The 21918-nt window shown below is 42.1% G+C and overlaps 1 protein-coding gene across 1 annotated transcript in view; it reads left to right on the top strand.

The window, feature by feature from the left end:
• The first annotated feature begins 1103 nt into the window (after window positions 1-1103).
• Window positions 1104-21918, top strand: part of FBLN2 (fibulin 2) — a 200067-nt gene continuing 179252 nt past the window's right edge. Inside the window, exon 1 of the mRNA XM_056861352.1 lies at window positions 1104-1139. The gene's annotated coding sequence lies outside the window, so the exon portion shown is untranslated. The remainder of the gene's footprint in view (window positions 1140-21918) is intronic.

Raw genomic sequence — 21918 nt, 5'->3', positions numbered from 1 at the left:
GAAAAAGCTGGAGTTAAGTTTGGAAGCTCTGTTTTACTGAAAGAAAGAGGAGAATTTGAGTATTTCATCTTCAAAGGCCATCAAATATGTTTTATTGATGGGACACAACTTTTTCCTCTCTCTCCCCCTCTTGCCTAAAACTTGCTTTGAATTTGTGGCGGGATGGAATTTCTTGAAACAGAGCCTTCTATAAACAGCCACATAAATCTACCCACGATCAGAAATCATTATGATTAAAAAAAAAATCAGCAGCGTGTAAAAGCCATTCTTCATTGGCCTTAGCTATTAAAAAAGAAAAGAAAAAGACCCTCCCCAAGGAAACCTTAATGCATCTTAGGAAACTTTTATTTGGTTAAAAACCCAAGGAAATTACTGTGCAGTTTTGAGCGGCGTGGTGCACATAACTCGGACTGTTCCTTCTTTTTTACATCGGGAAACTGGATCCAGTTCTCTGCCTCCTTTTTCCACATTAAGTTTGTAAAGCACACACTGTCTCATTGTTTCAATATGTCCAGTTCTCCCTTCGGCTGTTGAGCATCTGCGGTCTGCTCACTGCAGGAAGATGCTGTAGCCCATGGGGAGATGATGCATGCTGCAGCAGAGTCCCACCTCTTTCCAACTCATTCCAGAGCGAAATATTTCCAGTCTCTCTCCCCCCCCCTCCAGTTCTCTCCGTTCCCTTTCCCTATATTTCTAGCCCCGCCTAAAGCCCTATGGGGAAACCCCTCTGCTGGTGCAACTGACTAGGCGTTTCACGTGCCTTGTGATATGGGAGCCGAGGAGGAGTCACGCCTTTTCGGTGTCTACCACCCTGTGGCCCAAAGTTACGAGGCAGAACAAAAGTGAGGCAATTGAACAAGCCCGGCAGCCCTGCTATTTCATGACGAGGTGGAGGGAGGGGAGGGGAGATCAAGGGGTCTCCGAAGGCTTGGCATCAGGGTGTAATTAACCATGATTGATGGGCCACTGCCTCCGGGTTTCAGGTTAGATCAACAATCCATGCAGTTGGTCAGTTTCACTGTAACTTTTTGTTAAGTCCCTCCCCCTCCTCCTGGTTCCCAAAAACCCCTTTTTACAAGACAGCCGCTGCAGCAGCGGCAGCAGCAGCCACAGCAGCACACGCCGATTGTGTATACGGGGTAAGTCTTTTTGTAAAGAGGCGCTAGAGCCAGCAGACGGGAGGGTGGCGAGAAGGGGCGGGGGAGCGACTGACGGACGCGCTGTCTGTGTAATTGACTAGAACGGCTGCAAAAGCGCGCGTGGTGTGTGTGTGTGTGTGGGGGGGGGGTCAGGGACGTGGGAGGCAGAATCTTCAGCCTATATCCGACTTGCTATGACAGGCATCAGAATAAAGATCAATGCCAGCCCTCAAAGTTACAGTGGCTCCAACTCGCCCGAGTGTTCCCTAGTCTTCTCCCTCCCCTTTCTTCCAAGCTTTAACCACATCCCCCCCCCCCACAGGTACTGCAGGTGTCTTGGTTTGATCGTGTTGATTTTCCTCTGATTTCTCGGTTTTTTCTCCATCTAATGGAATGAATAGAATCAAGGCCTTGGGGATCTTGGGAGAGAGAGAAAACAGCCAGTGGTCATTGGCTGGGGAGAAATGCTGCCTTCCTTTTGCTAATCTATTAGAGAGAAGCCAGGACAGAATGGCTGCAAACTCCAGAAGTTTGCTAAGAAGTATACAGATCTTAGCCTCAAAGCATTTGGTAGCGCTAAAGTGATACAGGTGATGGAACCTGTAGTAGTACATTTTACATCCCTGTGGTCCAACTGTATACACAATCACAAGATCCAAGGACAGATTCAGCAGATTCAAGCTTCCCTCAAAAAGGCATATTACTTCATGTTCGCTAAGAAGTATACAGACAAAAAGGCAGGGAAGGAAACACGATCGTTTAATAATGTTTCTAAACAGTTGTTTTCCTGAAAACAGTCCCCCGGATGGAGATGGATGTTTGGAAATCAAATGATACTTCAGAGCTATGGAAAACTTTGTAGATCAAGAAGGGCGGTTCTTTCTTCCAGGTGTGGTTTCCAGGTTACAGCATTTTATGGGGTGGGTAGGGATAGAAAAGAAAGAGGAAAGCTTCCTTAATTATTTGTTTCATTTATACCCCATCTTTCTCCCTAAAGGGGATACAAAGGAGTTTACATTGTTCTTCTCTTCTCAATTTTATCCTCACCACAACCCTGTTTGTTACGCTAGGCTGAGAGTGTCTGCGATTTGCCACGGTGAACAAGCAGGCTTCCATACCAGAGTGTGGATTTGAACCTGCGTCCCACAGATCCTAGCCTGACACTCTCACCACTATATTACATCACACTGGCCTTGAGGCCCCTGTTGGGAAAAAATGTGGAATGCATTTTTTTTAAAAAAAATAAACCTTAGAATTGAACAGTTGGGGGAACCTGATGATTTATTGTGGTCTAGTTGCTGCCCAGTTAGTCTGCTATAACAGCCTCCTGCATTGCTACTCCATATCGGATGGCACCCAGGGTGCTCCCATGGCAGGTACCAACATTCATGACTGGGTGTTTAAGTGTGTCATTGCATCTATGACACTGTCAAACACTTAGCAGAGGAGCAAATCAGTGCATACCCCAGGAATGAATACACAAATCTGCCTTGTACTGAATCAGACCCTTGGTCCATCAAAGTCAGTGTTGTCTATTCAGACCAGCAACAGCTCTCCAGGGTCTCAGACCGAGGTCTTTCACATCACCTACCTGCCTAGTCCCTTTAACTGGAGGTGCTGGGATTGAACCTGGGACCTTCTGCATGCAAAGCAGATGCTGTACCACTGAGCCAAAGCCCCTCCCCAGGATGCTGACTGAACATGTGGAAGGTGGCTTTTGCTTTGGGAGGTAACATTATGGGACTGTCCTTGCCACAGAAGAAGGAGGGAATGCATTGTTTTCAGGAAGGCTGTTTAGAAGAAATAGGTTTCCCAAAGTTTTACAAGGGAGATGAAAGGTAACCAACTGAGGCGTCAGGAATTGCATTATGAAACAGAAGAGGTAGAAGTAGATTCACTTGCAAGAAGATGAAAGATGAAAAAGATGGGATAGTAAGTGAGAAGAGACAATAGGTAAGTAGCGGTTGGAGTGTTTCTTCCGTATCTGAAGAAGTGAGCTGTGGCTCACGGAAGCTCATACCCTGTCAGAAATTTTGTTAGTCTTTAAGGTGCTACTGGACTCTTGCTCTTTTCTATTGCTAGTGACTGACTAACATGGCCACCCATCATGATCTATTGGTAACTATGGCACTGCTGTGCTGTTTCTTCTGAAAACCATGCTGATTCTAGGGGTGGAGAATATGTCAAGATACTTATGGGGATTGGAGAAAAATTAGAGAAGCTAGCCAACTATTCCCGGTTTAGATCTTGCCTCTGTTGCAATCTCACTAGGTGGTCTTTTGCAAGCCCCTTCTTTTTTATCCAGCCCCAATCTGCATAATGGAGATAACAAAAGTGACCCCCATTGTAGGATTGTTGAAAAAGTTTACAAAGAGATAATGTAAGTGAAGTGTTTCTGAACCCTTGAAAGTGCTACACAAATGCTATTACTAATATAGAAGAGTGGGGTCATCACATGGTCAAAAAGAAGGTCTATTCTTTCTCATTCTGCTAATCTTCCACTCTTGCTCTTATCTCTCCTTCACTGTCACAAAAAGTCTTCCTCTAATTGGAATTCCTTTCCATGGGTGTATCTGAGAGCAGAGGGAACACAGGACACAGTCAGAGCCATCTGCAACAAGCTGTTTTCATCTTTAGCAGGAGCCCTTTGATACCACAGGCCTTCTTTTCAGGGCCAAGCACATTTCTTTTTCAGAAGTGTGTGTTTGGTGCAAAAGCCTTATCTTTCTAGCCAGTGTACAGGCAGGGGCTGTGGCTCAGTGGCAGAGCATCTGCCTTGCATGTGGAAAGTCCCAGGTTCAACCTCCAGCACCTCCATTTAAAAGTATCTGGTAAGGTTGTTTTTTTTTGCCAACTTACAGTGACCCTGTAGGTTTTCAAGTCAAGAGACTAACAGAGGTGGTTTGCCATTGCCTTCTTCTGCATAGCAACCCTGGTATTCCTTGGATGTCTTCCATCCAAGTACTAATTGTGGCTGACCCTGCTTAGCTTTCCAGCTCTAATGAGCTTGGTCTCAGGTGGGATATTCAGGCTGGGCAGTAGGTGATATGAAAGACCTCTGCCTAAGACACTGGGTCTGCCACAGTATAAGGCAGCTTCCTGTGTGTGTTCATCTTATGGTCAATTGTTCTTCCATTTAAGGTTTGAACTGTCTTGGCTGTATAACTTCAGACTGCATATGGGGGCAAGAGAGAATCGAATGCTTATTCCCCTACAATATCACAATTCTTCTACACAGAAAACTTGGTGTCAGGGAAAATAAGGTTGCAATCCTTTCCTGGAAGAAAGCTCCATTGAATAAAATGGGAGTTCTGAGTAAACTTGTTTAGTGTTGCTCTCTACTAGTCTTCCTAGTTTCACATTTCCTCTATAAAAGTACATTTTTGTGTGGCTAAGCCTGTAATCATACGTATCCCCTCCAGCATGCTGAAGTGGCATTTGTTTATTTAGAGAAGTTATATCTCAACTTTCACTGCAATCCTCAAATAAATGAGTCATGGGGGTGTCCCAATAAGGGGCATCCTTGAAAATAAATTGCATTTGGTATCCCCACTGAAGTGTCTGTGCTGTTTGATTTTGCTTTGCTGGACAGTTCCCTGGTAAAGAAAGGAAGGGTCTTTTTTGTGTTATGTGGATGATAACAATTTCGGGGAACATGACTCTTCAGTAACTTTTCATTGATGTCGTCCCAGTCCTAGCAAACTAATATGATTGTAACCCCTTTTATACTATTGGGGGACTACCGCTAGGTCATATATGTGATCAAATATTTGATTGTGTTGTTGCTGTTTGTCTTTAGGGCAGCAAGAGGTAACTGTGCCAGATAATATGCCATCAGTATGGTTACCACTGATTTAGTCATAAAACGAACCTCCTTCACTATTCCTCAAAGCAGAAGATGCTGCAAACTTGTGCTTATAGAGCACTCAAACTCCTCCAGCACTCCACTGAGCATTCCAGCACAGTGGTCCTGTGGTGAGAGACAGCTGCAGAAAGGATCACACATACCTTTGTGAGGAGAACAAATGGGGTCAGGATGTTAGCAGGGGCCCCCCTCCCAAATATAAGCAGATTTTCATCTGCCTTTGCAGCCATACATCTATTACTGTCTCTTCTATTTCTATAAGTGAAAAAGATCCTGGGCTTGGTCTTTTTATAGGGCCACTCCAGCTCTTGTCCCCACACCCCAAAACAAAGATGCTGTATTCTTCAAATGGTTTAAATTAGAGTTGATTAATTCATAACTGAACTGTGCAACTGTTAAACTCTCCCTGCCCTTTAGTGCAGGTTCCTTACAATCTTTCCCGGTGGGGTTGCCAGCATTTGTACAATCCTACTATGGCTCCAGTCTCAGCTTGGCAGAACTGCTTTTCCTTGCCTGCTCAGAAATCTGCCAAGAGTTGTTGACCATCCCTACTATCTACCCATACTGGTCAGTACAAGGGTTCAAATGGGGATGCATATAACCAAGGGAGTTCCTTCCCCAGCCTTCTGGGTCTGTTCAGCCCCAAGTGGCTGGCTTGGATACATCCACTCATTCTAAGATGCCTCAGGATGCTCATCATTCTATATTAGACTTCCAGTGCATAACCTGTACCCTGGCCCAGGCTAGTGTGATTCCATCAAATCTTGGAAGCCAAGCAGAGTCGGTCCTGGTTAGTATTTGGATGGGAGACCAGCAAGGAAGACCAGGGTCACTATGCAGAGGCAGGCAATGGCAAACCACCTATGAACATCTCTTGCCTTGAAAACCTTGTGGGGTCACCATAAATCAGTTGTGACTTGATGCCACTTTCTACTGAAGCGGGTCAGTGCCTTTCGAGTGACTATGCTCTTAGAATTGACCCCTTCCTGAGAAGTGGTATGTTATCTTATTCAGTTAGTCACCTACTAAGCAGGACTCAACTACTTTACTCACTTAAAAAATAAGTCTTTTTATTGATGTGCTCCAATGTAATTATGTATATATATGTGTATATGCAAGTATTACAAAGTCTTAAAATTCAGTAACAATTTATACAGTAAAGCAAGCAAGTTCTACATACTATTCAGTTTTAAAATCCAATACTTAAAATATTACAGTTAAAGAAGTCTGATTTAGTTCAAAGTATCTAATTCACATTCTAGAATAATATATTTGTAAAGCCATACATACCAATACCATCTTCTGAGCCTCCCTTAGAGGTCTGAAAAACTAGCCCTTTCCCTGTCTGTATTTATACTGTTTCAATCACCTTGAAAAGGGGCTGCCTTGAAAAAACTCCATGCATTGGAGTAACAGCGCTTCTGCACTGTTTTAGGAATGTTACCGCACATGCTCAGTTGCTCTACTACAGACTATCATATAAGGACTTCCACTTCCAGGAGGCTAAGCATACTATTTCTTAAACAGTCAGTTTTGAGTTTTGTTATACTTTATATAATTTTATCATCATACTCATCTCCAGAAAAATACGTTGGGATTGAACCTATTCATTAATTTCTAGAATCATGTCTTCATGTTTAAATCTTAAAATAAAATATATTGTTTACATTACATCATTAGTCAGCATAATGGAGACCCCTTCTGCTCTTGAAGTCATTGGAAAGGCAGAAAGTGCCAACAACACTCTGCTCTGAAGCCTAAAGAATTCAGAAAGTGCTGCGAATACTTTGCTCTCTTCCCATTGAAAAGGCTGGGGAAGGTCATGAAAAAAGGGAAAAAGTGCAGCGAGCAAATCTGCCCAAACAGAATAATTCAGAAACACAAGCCTCTGGCCAAGAACATCCAGGCTCTTTCCTTTTAAAAGGAAAATGAAGCCTCTGCTGTGTAGTTTGTAGTTTGTATGTATAGTTTGTAGTTTGTATGTGTAGTTTGGTTTTACATTGAATAATTCTACATATGTACAACACTAATACCACAGTTCATATATTCTAATATGTCAAAGCCTGTAACACTACCACCAGAAACCTTGTGTGAATCCTGCCAAAATCCCTTGTCAGGGCCTAACCAATCCAATTATCCAACCTCTCCTAAGCAATGTGAACCAGGAAAAAAGGGTCCTTCTCTGGGCCAATTAATGACCCAGAATATTCCAGCATGGTCCCAAAGTGAATAATCCCATAATGCTATTCTGAAAGGTGGACAGCTTTGAACACACATGAAACTGCCTTATACTTAATCACACACTCAGTTCATCAAGGTCAGTATTGACTGCTCAGACTGGTAGCAGCTCTCCAGGGTCTCAGGAGGAGGTCTTTCACATCACCTACTGCCAGATCCTTTAACCGGGGATGCCAGAGATTGAACCTGGGACCTTCTGCATGCCAAGCAGATGCTCTACCACTGAACCACAGCTTCTCCCTCAAATGGGATTGGCTAGAAATAAAAAGACTTTCCTGTATCCTTTACAATTGGCCAAGCTGCTCAAGGCAGCCTTAACTTCACCCCCTGGAAACTTGCATTTTATTTCTTTAAAGGGGTGGTACAAAATCATGTCCTACAGAAAATAGGCTGGAATTGTTTGCCAGAGTAAGTGAGGAAGATTTCTAATTTATAGCAATCCAGGATGGTCTAGTGATTTGCCTGGTTTTCAGGGATAGGTTCCCTTTTGTTTTCATTTGGATGGACTGTGCTAAGTTTTGATATGTAAGCCACTTTGAGCCTGGTCTTTGGGGAAAAAGCAGTTTAGGAATATTTTAAAAATGTGGGATAAGTTTCAATGTTATAGCCCATGCTCATATATGTGACGTCAGAGTCCTTTTCATATAGTCCCCTCACTTTTACAGGATTTAGTTGTCAAAAAGATTTAATAGCCTGTAACACTGACTGAAATATTTTTTTTTGTTTTGTGGCCATTTGATCTCTTTCTGAATCTTGCCCCAAGAGTTCATGTGATTTTCTCACCTATTATTGACCCTCTAATGAATCATTCACCCTGACCTGGATGACCCAGGCTAGCCTGATCTCATCAGATCTCAGAAGCTAAGCAGGGTCAGCCCTGGTTAGTATTTGGATGGGAGACCACCAAGGAATACCAGGGTTGCTGTGCAGAGGAAGGCACTGGCAAACCACCTCTGTTGGTCTCTTGCTATGAAAACCCAAAAACAGGGTCGCCATAAGTCGGCTGCGACTTGACAGCACTTTACATACACACACAATGAATCATTTATATTTAGCTGTGCAGGAATCAGCTGTGCTGATCATTCACGGTCATCTTAGTTCCCTGCTATATTTCCCTGCTATGGAGCAGGCACACTTTAAAAGAGAGATTGAGCCAGGGGCCAAAAATTAATCAGACACAAAAGTGTATATCCAGTCTGACCCTGAACTGTATCTGGTACTCAAGATTAGATCTGGGAAATATGCCTCTTGAGTTAAGATTTTGCTTAGGAATTGATGAAGTTTTCCAACAACTGTTAATTGGGCTGGTCTGGAACAACAGAGCATGAAATGGCTGGTTCTTGAGAGTTCCCTATAGGGGTCTTTAATTTTCATAACCAACTCTAATAAAAAAAATTGAAAATCACCATGTGTGGCTCTTTTGTCTTTTGCCTGAGCTAAGTTTAGTTATCATGGACTGCAAATGTGTCTGAGGCCTCCCCCTTTTGTAAGATTTTTTTCTCACATCTGGTGAGACCATCCAAGTGTCAGCGCCTCCAACTTCTAATTTACTTTTCATAAAAAGAGGAACGTTTGGTTCTAAGGCTTCTGAGAAAAACAACACCTATTCTCCTGGCATTTTCTTGAAGTAATTTAAGTGAAACAAAAACAAATGGGACATACTTTATTATAGTGCATTTTTGTACCACAAACAAAGTATGTACATAAAAGATGCAGAGGGGAGATGGAGTTTAATAAACTAAATGGGAACATAAAGGAAGGGTGTATTACTTTCAAAATTGGATAGAAGGCTCTTAAAAACAGACTGATCTCAAATCATAATAAGCTGGGCTTACTTGTTGTCCCACTGATGTCTTTCCAATATTTTAATCTTCATTTTCATAACAAAGGTCATGATCCAAAGAGGGAGCACCATATGTACTATGAGGATGCTGACGTCTCCATACCACCAAACTATTAATACTGAAGTGGCTTTTTCTTGACAAAAAATGGAGGTAGTAAAAAATAAGTGCCCAGCTGTGTGCACTTCTTGGACTTCTTGCATGTCTCTAAGGTTTCTTTTTATTGTGGCTAAAACTCTGATGCCCTGACCTGGTTAGCCCAGGCTAGCCCTATCTTGTCAGATCTCGGAAGCTAAGCAGGGTCAGCTCTGGTTAGTATTTGGATGGGAGACCACCAAGGAATTCCAGGGTTGTTATGCAGAGGAAGGGCATGGCAAACCACCTTTGTTGCCTTGAAAACCCTGTGGGGTCTCCATAAGTCATTTGTGACTTGACAGCACTTTGGACAGACCAACACACACACAAACTCTGCTGCTGTTGTATGATTCCAAAGTATGTTCTTTCATAGCAACTCTCATCTGGTATGCCTGACACTAAGAATCTTTCCTGCTTCTCAGTGACAGGTATTTGGCTGCATCATGTAGCGAGTACATATCTTTTTTCCATGAGATGGTTGGCCAGTAAATGAATTTCTTTGATCTCTGTCAGTTTATGTGAGAAACATCATTTTTAAACAGCCAAATATGAAATAGTTGATTGGCCTTTTCTTGACTTACTCTTGCACAGAGTGTGGTGGGAGTCAGATCTGTTTAGCCGCATTTATCTTTTGGCTCCCTGTGTTACATGCTTTGCATGTTCTCTAAGATGAATTTGTTCCAATTTGGGGTTATTTTCTGTTTCAGAGGGCTTGAGCATTTCTTTACTGACCTACTTGCTAATGAACTCTGTTTTTGGACTAAGCCCAAATGCACTGGGGGGGAAAAGGGAGTAAACAGCACCGATTCCATGCTGTTAGTGTTGAAATGTGACCAAAAGAATTCTACTCCTATCAGAAATAATTGTTTTGATGCATTAAAAGAATTTGATTTGACTCCAGCATTTAGTTTATAAATGAATGAGGGCAATGAAAGGTATGCTGGTAGTACACAGACATGCAGTGAGCTGTCAGCTTGACTGATCAATTATATCTGTGTGATTGATTGATAATCCAACAAAGAGTCACAACGCAGTTTACAAAGATACAGTAAGACACTCAGTTAGTAAACCTTGTCCCTTGCTTAGTGTTCATTTGGTACAAGATGAATTCTAGAGGTCAACCATTCAACCAACCAATTACCAATAGTGGTCGTGCTAAACGGAAAGAGAGAGAGAAAGAGAAAGTGTTGCAATCTTTTTTGCTGAGAAGGGAATCATCTGATATTGGAAAGGTGCCTTAAAGAATGATGACAAAGTACACCACTGCAGAATTGCGCAAGATGAAGTACTGTCACTTTTGAGATATCTTGCACTCTGTGAGGCCCCAGGCAACTCTCTGGGTGATTAACCTTGAATGTACAAAAGCCATTTAATTGTCACAGCCCTTGTTGCTCAGAATGGCCCTAAATGTGGAATGGTTATTAAGCCCACAGGGAGGCAATACGTATCTGTCCAATTTCTTTTGAAGCTCAGTTTAAGCTTTCATTGGGACCCATTGTACACATACACGTTAACTCTTTTCAGCTTAGCGTCTATATAGCATTTCCCCCTAATTGTTCAAAAATGTTCCCTGTATTATATTGTTAATTCTTACAATTAACAAATATGTTAAAGGATAAAGGTAAAGGTGTGCAAGCACCAGGTCATTACTGACCCATGGGGGATGTCACATCCCAAAGTTTACTAGGCAGACTTTGTTTAAGGGGGGTTTGCCTTCCCCAGTCATCTTCCCTTTACCCCCAGCAAGCTGGGTACTCATTTTACCGACCTCGGAAGTATGGAAGGCTGAGTCAACTTTGAACTGGTTACCTGAAACCAACTTCTGTTGGGATCAAACTCCGGTTGTAAGCAGAGCTTTTGATTGCAGTACTGCAGCTTACCACTCTGCGCCACGGGGCTCCTTATGTTAGCCATTATTATTACCTACAGTGAAAGTGATGAGGCTCATGGTTCATGGCTAAGTTGAAATTTGGACTGAGGGCTTCTAGCTTATATCACATGCACTAACCTCCGTTGGGTGGGTTGATTAGGACCACTGCAGGTATCTGCAGAATGGCATCATACAAAAGGTTTACTACGTGGGGCTGTTTCCATACAATTCCATTTTTAAGTGTATTATATCACTATGCACTTGTGTGAATCTGGGCTTGTCCATTCAGTGCTGTACTTTTTACCTTATTTGGTATCAGTCCTGGGTTGTGGATGCAGCTAGCTATCCTGAGTTGTTATCAGACCTCTAGGAATAGACATCAAACAACAAAATTGGGGGTTACAACTTTAATTAAAAGTCTAAAGTGCAGTTAACTACTTCCCATTCATCAATGTGGGCAACCACAAAGACCTCTTAAGTTTAAGTCTCAAGTTACTGCTCCCCTTAGTTTTCAAAATAAATAAATAAATACTATTGTTCCAAGTAATAGCACAGATAGCTGCAAGAGGTTGGTTTAAGTGAATCTCCCTCCTTCAGTTATCAGTTGGGGACTCTCCATCTGTTTCCACCAACAGATACTGAACTTGTCACTTAATAAACACTGTGGGATAATCAACTGTGGGAAAATGTAACCACCACTAATGCCACACTGTAGTGCGGGGTGGGGGGGATCTCAAGTCCCAGCCATTATCCAGTTCATGTTGAGAGATCCAAAATTCTTACTTGGCCCCATCCAGAAAGTAGCTGCTCCTGTGTGGTAAACATTGTGCGGGAGGAAGAGTTTCTGTTGCCAGTCTAAGAAGCCAACGGGGGGGGGGGGGGCTTCCACTGGTTGGTGAGAATAAGGCAACGAGGCTGTTTGACCTTGGTGCCTCATCCTTCATCCAAGGGGATGAAGTCACTCCCCATCCACACTCAGAGGGCTGAGGAATGTCATTATGAAGAGTGACATTCAAGAGCTTTGAAAAATTGAATCTCACTTTTTTGAGAGAGTATTTGAGTCCCACTTGGGCTCACACAGTCAACTACCAACCCCTTTGGCACAATGGGTACTTGATATTTCATGCTGGAAAGCATCCATGAAATGTCTAATTATTCTTTTTAGCTTGTAGAAACTGAGGTTCTTATAACCATGCCAATGAGTTGGTAAATGGGACAGTATATTTAATAGGGTTGCCAGCCTCCTGGTGGTAGAGAAGCGATAGTGTTGTCTTAGTGATATAGCCTCCTGGTGGTGGCTGGAGATTTCCTGCTATTACAACTGATCTCCAGGCAACAGATATCAGCTAACCTGGAGAAAATGGCCTCTTTGGAAGGTGGACTCTATGGCATTATAGCCCATTGAAGTCCCTCCCCAAACCCTGACCTCCTAAGGCTCTCCTCTATCCCCAAAATCTCCATGTATTTCCCAACCCGGAGCTGGCAACCCTTATCTTTAATTACAGAGGAAGGAAAATAACATTTATATGTGGAAACTGAACAGTTTATTCATTCACTCTTCACATTTATATCCCAGATTCCCATCATTTTTGCAAGAAGCTCAGGATGGTGAACATAGGCGGGTACAGGTATCGTTAAAACCTATAGGAGAACTTGGACAAAAGAGGTTTGAACCACACCTTGCACATTCATATGAACCACACCTTAAATATCTGGTTGAGTTTGCAAGGCTGCCACTAAATGCCATCAATGTTGTTTACCTAGATTTCAGTAAGGCTTCTGACAGGGTTCCCCATGATGTTCTGATGGGTAAACTAGAGGACTGTGGACTGGACCCTAGTTAGGTGGAAAGGGAACTGGTTGGAGAACCACACTCAAAGAGTAGTTGTCAATGGCATTTCATCCGAATGGAAAGAGGTATCCAGTGGGGTGCCACAGGGTTCGGTTCTAGGCCTGGTACTTTTCAATATTTTTATAAATGATCTGGATGAGGGTGTGGAGGGTGTACTCATTAAATCTGTAGATATCACCAAATTGGGAGGAGTAGCAAACACCACAGAAGATAAATATAGAATTCAACAAGGTCTGAATGCACCGGAAAAGTGGGCAGATGTGAACAAGATGCAGTTCAACAAGGACAAGTACAGAGTTCTACATCTGTGAAACAAAAATGAGAAACACGCATACTGTATGGAGGATACACTTCTGGGTAAACAAGATCGAGGGGTACAGGTGGACTGTAAGCTGAATATGAGCAGTCAGTGTGATGCATGGCAAAAAAGGCCAATGTGGTTTTGGGGTGTATCAACATGGGTATAACATCCAAATCACAAAATGTAATCGTCCCACTGTACACCGCATTAGTCAGGCCACACTAGGGTTGCCAGGTCCCTCTTCACCACCAGTGGGAGGTTTTTGGGGCGAAGCCTGAGGAGGACGGGGTTTGGGGAGGGGAGGGACTTCAATACCATAGAGTCCAATTGCCAAAGCGGCCATTTTCTCCAGGAGGACTGATCTCTATCGACTGGAGATCAGTTGTAATAGCAGGAGATCTGCAGCTACTACTTGGAGCTTGGCAACCCTAGGCCACACCTGGAGTATTGCGTGCAGTTCTGGAGGCCTCACTTCAAAAAGTGGACAGAATGGAGCAGATGGAGGGGAGAGTGACGAGGATGATCAGGGGCCTAGAGACCAAGCCCTACTAGGAAAGCTGAGGGATTTGGGAATGTTAAATCTGCAAGAGAGGAGGTTAAGGGGGGCATGATTGGTCTGTTTAAGTACTTGAAAGTCTGTCACTTAGAGGAGGGCGTGGCAATGTTCCTGTTGGCAGCAGAGGATAGGACTCTTAATAATGGGGATAAATTAAAGGGGGGATAGGTACTGGCTGGACATTAGGGAAAAATTTTTTTTACAGTAAGAGTAGTTCAGCTGTAAAATCGGCTGTCTAGGGAGGTGGTGAGCTCCCCCTCTCTGGCGGCCTTCAAGCAGCAGCTGGACAAACACTTGTCAGGGATGCTCTAGGCTGACCCTGCATTGAGCAGGGGTTGGACTAGATGGCCTGTATGGCCCTTTCCACCACTATGATTCCATGATTCTAATTGATGCCTGTCCCTTATAATCCTGAGGACACTCAATATGGAAATAAGTGGTGCGTGGTAAATATGGAACATCTACTATGCTGTTACAATTTGGAAAGAAATGTGTTTTTAATACATGGCAGAAAATAACATTTTTAAAAGTGTATAGTTAAGTGATTAAACATGACAACAGTTCATTCAGATTTGTTTTTAAAAGACTCAGTACTGGAATACTTTAGGAATCTTGTCTATTTGCAGAAGCTTTTCAAATGACTGCTCTTTAGTATATTTAGGATTTTAGGTATAAGGTTTGCTTCCCCTTCTCCTAGATGGAATATGCCATTCCAGTTTCGTTGTGTAACTTCCTCTGAAATCTATAGGGATTTTTTTTTTTTTTTGCACATGGAAGAGATTTTATATTTGATACCAAAAACCCATTCTTCCTTAATGTTCTTTATCTGTTCTTTATTTTATATGTCTTTGGTTTGATATAAGCCCAACAAAATTCAGTACAGGGCAGGCTTACTGCTGCTGCTGATCAAATTATCAGCTATTTCACGTGCTAAGGTTTTAATGCAAGATAGCAGTGTATTCCTATCTAATCTCAAAGGTATTTTTGCTAAATCCCTCTATGCAAATCCTTGTATTTTATTTTTTTTATAAAAAATTTTTATAAGATACAAAAAAGAGGGAAGTGGAAAAGGGCAATAGGGAAATAGTACATATTGTGTGTTCCCTGCAACCCACATGTGATAACCAAGTAGAACTTCATATAAATCTGAATTATAAATTTCTAAATTATTATTCTCAAATATTGTCTCTCTAATTCACCAAAATAATCATTTATTCTATCTTCTACTTAATACCATTTGATTCATTGTATTGTAACTTGTTTATAGCTCTATATATGGCCTACGTTTTTCTAAACTACTGAATTAAACCGGTTCTTATCCGTGTTTGTTATAGAAAAGTTGCCACTTCTGTTGGTTCTCTTCAATTTGTTTCCCTTGAATTAAGTTCATTAGTATTGCCATTGCTGCATATTCCATCATTTTTGTAATCCATTCTGATATTTTTGGTATTTTCTTATCTTTCCAGTGTCTTGCATATACAACTCTAGCTGTAGTGTCCGCATATTGAAAAACTTCCTTTTGTGTAGTCTGTAGTTGCGTCGGAACTATCCCCAAAAGCATGAATTTTGGGTTTAGTTCATAGTCCACCTGAAGAACTTCCAGAATCTCTTTATGTATTCGCTTCCAATATTTCTGAGCTTTTTTACAGGTCCACCATTGGTGGTAAAAAGTTCCTTCTGTTTCTGAACACTTCCAACAATTCACCTGGTTAGATTTGAACATCTTTTGCAGATCTTTTGGTGCATAATACCATCAGTAAAACATTTTGTACCAATTTGCTTGGATGTCTTGAGATCTTGAAAATTTAATTTCAGATTTCCACATCTTCTCCCATTCCTGCCTCGGAATAATTTCATCAAAATTTTGCATCCATTTTATAATGCATGTCTTTACTTGTTCCTCGGCAGTCTCCACGACCAACAACATCTTATAAATTTTGGAGAGCAGATGGTCTTGAGATTTTGTTATCAATTGGTCAAAATTTTTTGGTTTATCTGATATTTGATAGTCTGTTTTTAATCCATGGATTACTTGGTGATATGCAAACCATGTTAGAATCTCCCCTTCTCAGCATACCATGCTCCATACCCTCTGTTGGTTATCAAGCAAGGCAGACATGATGTCTCTGTCCTTGTTGCCAGGCATGGGACCCTTTTAAGCTACAACAGTGCAAGTCATAGGATCAGGCTGTCGATTTTACTTAAATGATTTAAAAATAGATGTGGGACTAATAGAAGAAGAAGAGTTGGTTTTTATATGCCAACTTCCTCTATCTTTTAAGGAGAATCAAACCAATTTATAGGGTTGCCAACCTCCAGGTACTATCTGGAGATCTCATAGAATCATAGAGTTGGAAGGTACCACCAGGTCACCTAGTCCAACCCCCTGCACAATGCAGGAAGTTAACAACTACCTCCTCCCACAACAACTACCTCATGCTATTACAACTGACCTCCAGCTGATAGAGATCAGTTCACCTGGAGAAAATGGCCACTTTGGCAATTGGACTCTATGGCATTGAAGTCCCTCCCCTACCCAAACTCTGCCCCAAAAACCTAGCAAAGAAGGACCTGGCAACTCTACCAATTTACAATCTCCTTCCCCTCCTCTCCTCGCAACAGACACCTTGTGAGGTAGGTGAGGCTGAGAGAGTTCAGAACTGTGACTAGCCCACGTGGAGGAGTGGGGAATCAAACTTGGTTCTTCAGATTAGAGTCCACTGCTCTTAACCACTATTACCCACATGAAATTCTTGTGCATCCCCATATACTAGTTGGGGATAGCTTTGTGGCAGATTCCCTTTGCATCAGTGGGTCTTATCTTCTGATAAGTGGAATAGACCTTTGTGAGTAGGGGAATGGAAAGAGCTCCCTGAACATATTGGAACTTCCATCTGTGTAAAGACTTGCTGGATGAATGTATCTATTACAGAATGTCTGGCACCAATTAGTAAAAGACAGAGATTCTGATGGAGTAAAGTATGATAACTTTTTGTAGCTAGTTTTCCAAGTTCACATTCTTGAACATAAAATGTTCTCAAGCATCCTTCATTGCAAAAATATGCATTCCTTATTAAAATGTGTGTGAACATTTTATCAAATTAGGCAAATGTATCATTCACTGATCATCAATGTGTTTTAAATGAAGGCGAAATCACAATTGATACAACCTGCTTTTTTTTCTTGCTATTGAATGTTATATTAGACCTAGAAGACAGTTCTCACTGCTGGCAACAAAGATGGAAAATCAAATTTTAAAGGTTTAGTTTGAACATTTGGTGTGTTTTTCTATTCTTTACCATTTCCCCTTTAAAACAAAGGATGTTCTTTGTTTTTTCTTCTTACCCAACTTATAAAAAATGCCTATTTCCATTAAGGCTGCTAATTTTCTTGTAAAGGCTGGAACAATTGTGTGGTAAAATGAAACAGTTCACCTAGGACTGAGAAGTTACGGAAAGTTCATTTTATAACTATATTTGGTTTGGCAGTAAAATATCTTCTGTTGGCATATTTGAAAAATTTGCCTTGCAGAAACTCTCTTGCAAAAAGTGAGAACTGATCACAGAATTACTGGGACCTAAACAAGAGTTTATCAACATGCCCTCCAACATTTACAAAACAAAAAAATATCACACCAATGGTGCCTTCCAGTTGTCCATCAGTGAAGATTTTAACCAGCCTTCTCAACACTGCATTAACTCTGCAGACCCCTTGATTTCTACCTATCTGAAATCCAGGAAGGTATGATTTCTTTGATGAAAGAGATACTAGAAATGCTTAACCCATTTTAGGAAAATTATCAACTACTCAAAATATGTTTCAGCAGCTGCAATGTTTAAAATAACAAGTTGTACACCACATGGCACTTTTTGCATTCATGCACATGCAATTACACACATGCACGCTGGAGACCAGATGCATCCACACCCTACTCAGAGACCAAATTTCTAAATATTTGGAGAAGCTGAACTCAGACACATGGCAACTCTAACAACTCATACTAACTGAATTTTAACAATGATCAGAGTACATGAGATGCTAGGAGAACAATGAAAAGATCTTTCTGCCAACTTTCTAAGCTGAATGACACTTGGGAGAAAGCCCAATTTCAATAAGGGCAGGGGAGAGAAGTTTTAACCTTTTCACACACCCCTCTCGGTGTCACAAATTGAAACCATTCCATCCCACATACACACTTACAGGACTTTAAAATATTCACAGTATTTATAGTTTTTGCGGATGTGTGTGTGAGCGTGGTGGGGGAGTCCAAGCCTCTCTCATCTGCTTGTATGAAATATCTTTCAACCCACACAGTTCTACAGTGGGGGAGGACCAAGATCTGATAGCAAAATCCACCTTCATAGGATTCATCCCTAATAAGCACCTCCAAATGGCACCCGCAGGGAGATCAGACACTGTTTCGCACAGATGCCATTTTGGAGATGCTTATACAGTACTAAAATACTTGGTTGTTGTTTTATAAGGGAGAGAGTCCACAGGTCTGTAAAAAACATCTGGATAAAACAAATATGCATTTTTTTCTCATTCCTTCCCTCTCTCACACTTGCATTCATTTCCTACAGTCTCTCTGTTTTCTTCTGACCACCCACTTGATGCAGGTGCCTCATAACATGGGTGATAGATTCTTCTGTCAGTTCTATAAAACTAGTGGGACACAGGACTTAGCAGTGGCTGTTGTTGCCAACCCAGGGTCGGTCAGAGATGAGCAATCCCAGAATAGACTGGCTTCTCAAGGCAACAGCATAGCTCCTTGTGTCTGCATCTTCTGTCTGTGGTGGGGAGTGGGTTAGGGTTGCCAACCTCCAGGTGGTGGCTAGAGATCTGCCGCTATTACAACTGATTTCCAGGTAACAGAGATGAGATCCCCTGGAGAAAATGGCCACTTTGGTAATTGGACTCTATTGCACTGAAGTCCCTCTCCACTCCAAGCCCCGCCCCCCTGAGGCTCCACCCCAAAATTCTCCAGGTATTTTCCAACCTGAAGCTGGCAACCCTAGGGTGGGTAGAGGCAACAAAGGAGCTTGTTAATGTGGGCAGAAAAGAGCAGTGGTGTGTGTGTTTGTGTCTTCTCCTTCTTGCTTAGCAGGGTGGGCCTGTCAGCAGCAGAATTATTCCAGGTGGCTTAAGGCATATGCAAACAATGGCTTGTTTAGAGTGATTCAAGGGGAGCTGATTCTTCCTTCGCCTTAATCATTCACCACCAGTTGATGGTGGAAGTACTCATAAGTCATGCACAACCTCCTCTGCCTCCCCGCACTGCTTTCTCAGTCATCCATATTTATTGCCCATAATAGTTTACAATGTCCCAGTTTGTAGGTATTTTCTGAACTTGCATGATAACATCAGTAAATTCATTGTAAGCTTTTCTCTGCATGCTGAGGCCTCTGTCTTGTAATTTTATAAAGAGCTCTTCTTATAGTAGTGTGCCCTCGTCATTATTCTCGAGCATTTAAATCCATTCTGCAACGTGTAGACTACAAGCACGATGACTAAATTAAAACAAACATTCTAGTTCATAAATCCATTAATAGAGTGTTTCTAAAATTATGCCTTTAAACATTCTTGCTCCTAAATTGTTCCAATTAACCTCCTGCTTCCAAACTCCAAGCTGCAAAAGCATGTTAGCCAATTAGGAAACCAGAGGCTTCCAACCCAAACAGAAATTGGTAAACTCACTTCAAGGGTACAGAAATGGGTACAACTTACCTTTTCTTTGGAAATCAATGGGTTGGATGCAGCCAACTTTTTCACTCAATCCTGCCCAATTCACCTTCTCAACACAGCCACCCTCCTATATGTGTTTTGTCCATACAGGTACCATTATCCACAGTGTAGAATTTTTCAGTAGTCAAGGGGACCCCTTATTCCTTCTTTACCACAGAACTGTCTTATTTGTTTACAGTGAACTTCCAAAACAACTATTCTTTAGGGTTCAGCTCCATGTCCAAGTTCTTTAGAAGCTAAATCTGAACAGAGGGTAGAGGCATCTCATCACTAGTCCATGAACATGTAAAGGTATAATTGAAAACCCCCCTGCTATTTCATACTTTGCTGCTCTTGAGGTAAATGGTGAGTGGTTGATTGTCAACTGTATGACTATTATGTTTTTATATTGTATCTTCACACTAGAAACAACTATTAAATCACTGTCACTTTCATTATTTTTAAGTCAGAGGATCCAAGGCTATTGCGGAATAAATGAATAAAGCATACATCAGATGGAACAATGTGAGATTGTGAGGTACTCATTCTTGAGATAAAAACAAAAAAAGGTTGGAAATGAAAAAACAGTAACTTGGATCCCACCTCAGCTTCCCCCTCACCTTCCTGCTGCAACTCAAAATGCCCCCCCAAATGCGGTTTCTGGAGGATAAAGGCCTCCCAGGAATAGCTGAGGGGTGATCTGCTGCAGCAGGGCTGAAATTATTACCTTCCCTTCTATTTTAGGTGAAATCTAATATGTTGGATTTTTATAGGGATGCCAGCCTCCAGATGGGGCCTGGGGATCCCTAGAACTGCAGCTCATCTCCAGACTATAGAGACCAATTCCCCTAGAGACAATGGATGCTTTGAAGAGCAGTCTCTATGGCATTGTACCCCACTGAGGTCCCTGTCCTCCCCAGGCACCATCCCTAAATCTCCAAGTATTTCCCACCTGGATATGGTAACCCTATCTTCTCCCATCCCCTGTGGGTGGCTTGGGATCACCTGGCCACCCTAATGTTATACCTTTACTATTTTCATTTGTTCTTTCTATAAGTGTCTAGGATCCAATGTTGGGAAAGGACAGCAGAAATGAAATGCTGCATGGAGACAGAGATATTTTGAAAGAAGGAGAGGAGAAAAGTGCAGCTTATTGAAACTGATTGTGTATGACCTCATGTCAGCTTGAGAAAGAGAAGTGCATTGAGCAAGGGGAGAATCTTTTTCCTGGGTCCAAGAGAATGCATTAGGGCTGGTCTTTGACAGCAACATACCAAGCAGATCCCATATTTCAGCCTGTCCTTGATCACCTGTCCTCTGACCAGCTATAATCTGAATTGCTGTATTATCACAGAACATTCACATTCTGGTGGCTGAAGAAGAGATGATGGAACATTGATAACCACTAGACCTGCTATGGGGGAACAGAAATGGACAGGAGAGATGGTGTATTGTTTGTGAGGGGGGCATGAGTGTGTTAAGTAATAGAATTTGAATCAGCTCTGTTGAACCAACCCTTTTGATCCAAAAGAACCAGCCAAAGCTGCAGGTTCCTCCCCATAACAGACACCCCCAGGTTATGATCAGATGGTACATAAAGCAACAACTTTACTGAAGCGAAACAGGTGTGGAAGGGAGACCTCTTGAGTACTTATACGTTACACATTTAGGGGGGGAATGCTGAATTTTAGAATTGGCTAAAATGCAGTTTTCTAACCAGTCCAGCCCTTGAGTTTGTTAAAGAAAACCTGCTTGCATTCAAGGATTAATCCAAGTTAATTGCAACCAAAGTGTTTATGTTTCCTGTGTGCTCCAGTTTTATGTCCAGTTCTTCTTGCTCTGAGATTTCTTGCTGTTGCTTCTCTTTAATCTTGTCCTGCAGCTGTTTGTCAAGGAGCTTTCCCTCTCGGGTTTCTCTCTCTTCCCCTCTTAAGTGTGTCTGGCAAGGCATGGAAGCATCACCAGGTTCCATTTCACTTAGATTCCCCCCTAGTGTAGATGTAGCAAAAAGCCCCCACAGAGTAGTGAAACTGCAGCCTCATAATGTGAACTGAATCTTACAAAATTATAGCAACCCAAAGCACCACTGAAAAGAAGGTCTTGTGTGAAGAAGGAGTAGTAGTAGTAGTAGTTGGTTTTTATATATTGACTTTCTCTACCGCTTAAAGAAGAATCAAACTGGCTTACAATCACCTTCCCTTCCCCTCCCCACAACAGACACCCTGTGAGGTAGGCGGGGTGGAGAGAGCTCTAAGAGAGCTGTGACTAGCCCAAGGTCACCCGACTGGCTTCATGTGTAGGAGTGGGGAAACCAACCCAGTTCACCAGATTAGCGTCCGCTGGTGCCGCTCATGTGGAGGAGTGGGGAATCAAACCTAGTTCTCCAGATTAGAGTCC

The sequence above is a fragment of the Euleptes europaea genome, chromosome 1 (genome assembly GCF_029931775.1).
Source record: "Euleptes europaea isolate rEulEur1 chromosome 1, rEulEur1.hap1, whole genome shotgun sequence".
NCBI lineage: Eukaryota > Metazoa > Chordata > Lepidosauria > Squamata > Sphaerodactylidae > Euleptes > Euleptes europaea.
This window is presented reverse-complemented; position numbering and strand designations above follow the sequence as displayed.